We start from the raw sequence: 5,863 nt of genomic DNA, 5'->3' as shown, positions 1-5,863 counted from the left end.
ATATAGCACCACCAATAGTACAGTGCTGTACAGAGAATATTTGTCATTCACATCATGCCCCATTGGAGCTTACAGTCCCTAACACACACAATAGGGTTCACTTTGTCAGCAGCCAATTAACCTACAAGTATGTTTTGGAGTTATTCCTTTGTACATCTACCTCTGTAACACTCTTTTGTCAGACACCCGACAGTAGCATATCTATAATGGGTGCAGATTGTGAAGTGCACAAGGGTCCGTGAGTAAATGGGGTTCTGGGATTCCATCCTTTGCCCAGAGCAGTGACAGCCAATGTCATATTTTCTGTGCTCTTTTCAGGGTAGTAAGGGAACTCAGACCAATGACAGTTCTGGGTCCCTGACCACCTCTAAAGAGAGCACTGCAAGTAAGGCACCAGTGTCTGAACAGAAGATAACAAAGACTCTGGCACTGTTGGTTGGACATATTATACAGGTTGATTGATATGATAAGCTCACGTTACATTGATTTCTGGTACATTTGTATTTCAAAGGTTTCGTTATAACTAAAAGTTTTAAGTCCTGCACCATGGAAGTGCCTCTGTTCTGTCTTAGATACACTCTAATGGAAACCTATAAGTGAAATGCATTGTATAGACCTTTATTTTGCCCCACTAAACTAACTCTGGCCCTAGGAGCCAAGAAGCACAACGATGAGCTGTACCTTTCTTCCCTTCCTTGTTTTTTTTTGCACCTTTTTTTTATTTTGTAAGACCGAGGTGTATGTTCCAATCACCCAGTAAGGTGCAGTGACTGTGCAGAGACTATGGGTCTTTGGACCATTACGTAAAGGGAAAAGTGCCCCGTTCCTCCAGATCGCCCTGGAGCCATAGGACTACAAAGAAGGATAGGGGTCTTCAATTCCCCCTTCACCAAAGCTAGATGGACATCCTGTTCCCCGGTGCCATAAGGGTCTTCATTTTTAGTTATAAAAAATGTTCTTGCCCTGACCAAAAGGCTAGTGCAAAGGAAAAATGTTTGCGCTTAAAATCAAAAATGCTTTAGTGCTCCATGCCTCACTCTGCGCACATAGTGATATCCCTACACTAGTTTTTTTTTGGGCACCCCTGGATAAGGCAGCACCAAGGACACATAGCACCTCAGGCTTCAAGCCTCTTGGCCAGAGGACCAGGTGGTTGCCCATTGACTAATGGGGGTGGCTTTAAGCCCCATAGCGTACAAGGGCATCTACACTGATCTTAACTAGACTATAACAATGATCTATATGCATTATTTCTCTGAAATGAATAAGGTTTATAGTATGGGGTAAAATAAGAATCAGTATCTGAGGCTTGTCAAATGGGACTGTTCTTACAGTTGTAGTAGGATGTTTGTTTCCCAAACAGGACACATTTGATTTAAGGGAGCTTTCTGAGAAGGTGGGAAACAGCAGGTTTAATGTTATAATTGGTCAATTCAAAATTTCAGCTTTGCTATGCCAGAGCTATTTAGAAATTCCTCTGACCCCTCAGCAATAAATATTGCTCTCTAATCAATGATGTATGGATCAGATCAACACCTAACTCTCCTCTTGTATGATATTTCTACCATATTCTTCAAACACCCCTACCCAAGACACCTGGGACCACTACTTGGATGTGCGACCTGACACAGGGTGTCATATCCCTGATCGTTTGATCACAACACAAAGATTAGTAATATTATCAATCAGATTGACGCAAGAATTCTGGAGGGAGATAAAATGATTATGAAGAAGAGAAAGCAAATAATAGGACAGAACTAAATGATAAGTTCTGCAAGCAGCAATATGGGGGTGATGCAGAGTGAGTACTTGGCGCAACGTATCATGCATGGCATCACACTGCACATGCCCAGAACAGTTTGCACACACATATGCACTCATGTGATTTTAGCCACTTACGCAAGCTTGCACCTGGGTATGTGGGTTGGGGCGTTCTAACATAGGCTGAGATACAGACCAGAAAAAAGAGGCATTTAAGCCTGGGAAAGCCATATATGTGGTGGTCAGGGGCAGATACGAGTACCCGGTGATGATGTGGGTCTTGGCACTTGTGATTTGCTGTTTGTGATTGCTCTGCTGATTCTGATTGGTGCTTTCTTCATTGCCCAGGCAAATGTGTTTGTTTCACATAATAGAAATGTAAAACATGGGTGTAAGTGGGAAGTTTTCTTCCATCCTGAAGTAATCCATTTTGAAAAAAAAAAAACCTTTAACAAACAACGTGAACTTACTCCTAGCAGATTTAGTTACACCGTCGAAATCAAGAGGATCATTATCGGGGCTCACAATTTTCAGTCCACACGCACCGGACGTTGCCCAATATAATATGTAAAATTGCAGCATGTGGGGCACCTTTACTGATGTAGACCATTGTGTAATTAATATATGTTAAAGACACATAAGGTTGTAAAGTAATCTCGCAATATGTGCAAGTTTTTGCAGGTCTCAGAGAAAATGTTACAGACCATATTTTCATGCCAAAAACAAAAGTTCATGCTGGGCATGTCTGGACAAATTATTTCTTATATTTACCAAAAGCGGTGAAAACAGAACTTTTCAGAGCATAGTTGCAAATATGTTGAGACCCATTTTATAATATGAAATAAACAGAAATCTGTAATAATTCCACTGATGGTGTTCAATAACCTTAAAGAGGGGGTAACCAAACCACTAGCAAAGGACCCTACATAGGGCCTCATTTAATGGTAGGAGCAAATCTGGCCACTGAGTGCAACATTTGCACCTCAAAAACCATTTTGTGCCATAAAGAAAAAATATATAAAATGTATGACCTGATTTAGGGTTGAAACTGAGGGTGAGGTCTAGTCCAACTCTAAAGTGCAGGGTGAAAATAGAGCTGGATACCTGTAATTGAAGTTACTTCTTGTCCCCTTGTGGGAATTGGGGAATTGTGTTGGATGTGCCATATTTACTTTTTTGACCTCCCCTCCAGGAGATCCAGGAGTTGAGGGTCAAGGGGCCAGTGCGTGTTCGTGAGGGTGTGAATTTGCTTCATCAAAGTGTGGGGGTCCTGATGACATGATTCTCATCATCAGGCCCCTTCCCTCCCTACCTCACAAGAAAGAGAAGCTGCTTTTCAGGAGGGTGACCTACTTTCTCAGGAGTACGGGAGGACTCCCCAAAATGTATGCGTCTCCCGGATATTCCAGGAGAGGAGGTGAGTATGGTATGTGCACTGCCAAGAGCTGCAGTATTTGACCTTCATGCAAAAAAAGTTTGTATTTCTTCTTTACAGAACAACATGGTTTGCTAAACTGCAAATTCTGCACTCAGGCAAAATGAACACCTAACTTTAAAGCAGCCCCATAATAATCAGCATTACCAGCAGGTATACCCTTGAAAATATGAAAACAGCAATAGGAGCTATTACCACTACCACCACAATGTATAGTTTTAGAGTAAGAAATACCTATTGCTGTAGCATAATATCCAATTAACAACTGATTTGCCGCAGTCTTGGTATTGAGGATGGAATTCTCTGTGACTCAATCTACAATTTAAACATAATCTTGTAAACTGCATGTTTCATTACTGCAATTTCAGATAATTAGCAGAGTACATATAATTAACACTAGGTTGGCGCATTGTCTATTGTGCTGTCAAAACTAAAACAAAAATATAAAGATCCTATTTTTGCTTGTGTAGGCGCAGGATCATAACATTGGATCATTGGAATCATCTCAACGTTAGAATAGAGAAAATAAAATCATACTGTATGTGCTACTGAAAACCAGAAAGATTTATAGACAAATTCTATAATTCTCTCTCTGGCAGGTGCTGGCATATTTTGCACATTGTTCCACTGTGGGTTCTTCTTCTCCCAGAAGGATCATTTATATGGAAAAAAAAAATCTTTATGTGCCTCTCTATCTCAATTTCCAGGTTGTGGGCACACAGTCGTGACATGCTTATAGCCCTTACTGGGGCTTTGTCAGTTCTTGTGAGGTTTTTTATTTCACTCTTCAAGTCTGTTGTGTATTGAACTTTTATTTATTTCAGAAAGATGGTGAATTATTTCAGGGCACATGGTTTTTCCAGGGGCTCTAGTCTGGGCATTGATTTATCATAGTATGATCTGTGGTGGCTATATATGTAGCCATCATTTTTTGTAGTATTGTATTTACATATATTTTTGGCTATCATCTATTTATTAATAAAATAAAAATCAATTTGTTGAGAAATCTATACTTAGTATCCCTCAGTAACAATGGACCTGATTCATTAAGTAAAGCAAAAAAAACGTTTAACCTTGGCAAAACCATATTGTATTGGAGGGGGAGGTAAATATTAAAATGTGAAAACAGATTTATTATTGGGGTAGAGCATGTCCTAGATCAACTTTTAATGTCAGTGTAAAAATAAAGCTATCAAGTATTTGTGTTCTATATGAAAAAAAACAGCCAGTATTTTCCTTATTTTGTGTAAGATAATAAACTCATTTTCACCTCTTGCATTGTAGCATGGTTTTGCCAAGGTTCAAAGTTAGTAATTTTTCACTTTACTTACCTTAATGAAGCAGGCCCAATGTTCATAAACATATACAAAACATATGGTATGTAACTGATTTGGTGTAGGTCATCATCATCATTTATTTACATAGCACCAACATATTCCGTAGCGTTTTACAATTGAGGACAAACACAGTAAACTAATAAACAAACTGGGTAAAACAGACAAAGAGGTGAGAAGGCCCTGCTCGCAAGCTTACAATCTATCTAGGTCCATGGTTTGGGCCAGCTAAGAATACATACAAGCCCCCACAGATACACACGCAACATATTAATCTATCTATTTACTAAACATGTAAGTATTGACATTTTAAGAATTTTTTATATTACAATAATGGATCAAAAAATGGAAACACCAATATAAAGTCACTCAATAGAGCATTTGGCCAGCACACGTGGCTAGTATGTCCTTGTACATTTCTAGATGTGATGTGTGGTTTATGCACTGCATCCCATTTATGATATCTTGCTCTTTGGAGTTCTCTGACTGTCTTTGATTAAACTGCAAATTTGCAGTCAATGTATTGCAGTTGTTCAGCTGTCCATAGCCATAGTCATGGGGGTATATTTACTAAACTGCGGGTTTGAAAAAGTAGAATGTGATTGGTTACCTATAGCAACCAATCAGATTCTAGTTGTCATCAATTTAGTACATTCTACAAAATGGCAGCTAGAATCTGATTGGTTGCTTTAGGCAACATCTCCAATTTTTCAAACTCGCAGTTTAGTAAATATACCCCATGGAGCGCTCCACGGCTATAGTTTGCTAAGTTGGCGCTATATAAATAAATGATGATGATGATGATGATGTCGTATCACTTTTTTTCTAGGTTAAGCTCATTCACAAACTCTTTTTCACAAGAGCTAAGCACATTTGTATACCTATTAATGATATCACGATCCTGGAGTATGCCCACTGTGGCTGTGTTGATGTTTTTCCCTCAGAGTTGCATGCTGACATCACCTTAAACACTGTTGTTCATGAAATATTAGGAAGTTGACCTGTCTTGATCCCTGAAACGTCTACGATATGTTCCCCAATAACTACTGCTCTTTATAACTCTTTCAGTTTGCTTCTTGCAGTCATGCTAGTCATAATTAAAAGCAACAAGTGTTGCAATTTCCTGAATTAATGAGTGAACCAAACCGGTGTGGAAACCTTTGCATTGAATATGCATAATGTCCCTCATTTACTCAGGTGTTTCCGGTTTTTGTACACTGCAATGCAGATAGGAGACAAAACACCTATACAAGAGCTCACATAAACGTTTCTCATTTTCTTCATAAATCATGTTTTTTTGGGAGAGATCATAATAGTTATTGGAATCATTGGT

The sequence above is a fragment of the Mixophyes fleayi genome, chromosome 1 (assembly GCF_038048845.1).
Source record: "Mixophyes fleayi isolate aMixFle1 chromosome 1, aMixFle1.hap1, whole genome shotgun sequence".
Lineage (NCBI taxonomy): Eukaryota > Metazoa > Chordata > Amphibia > Anura > Limnodynastidae > Mixophyes > Mixophyes fleayi.
This window is presented reverse-complemented; position numbering follows the sequence as displayed.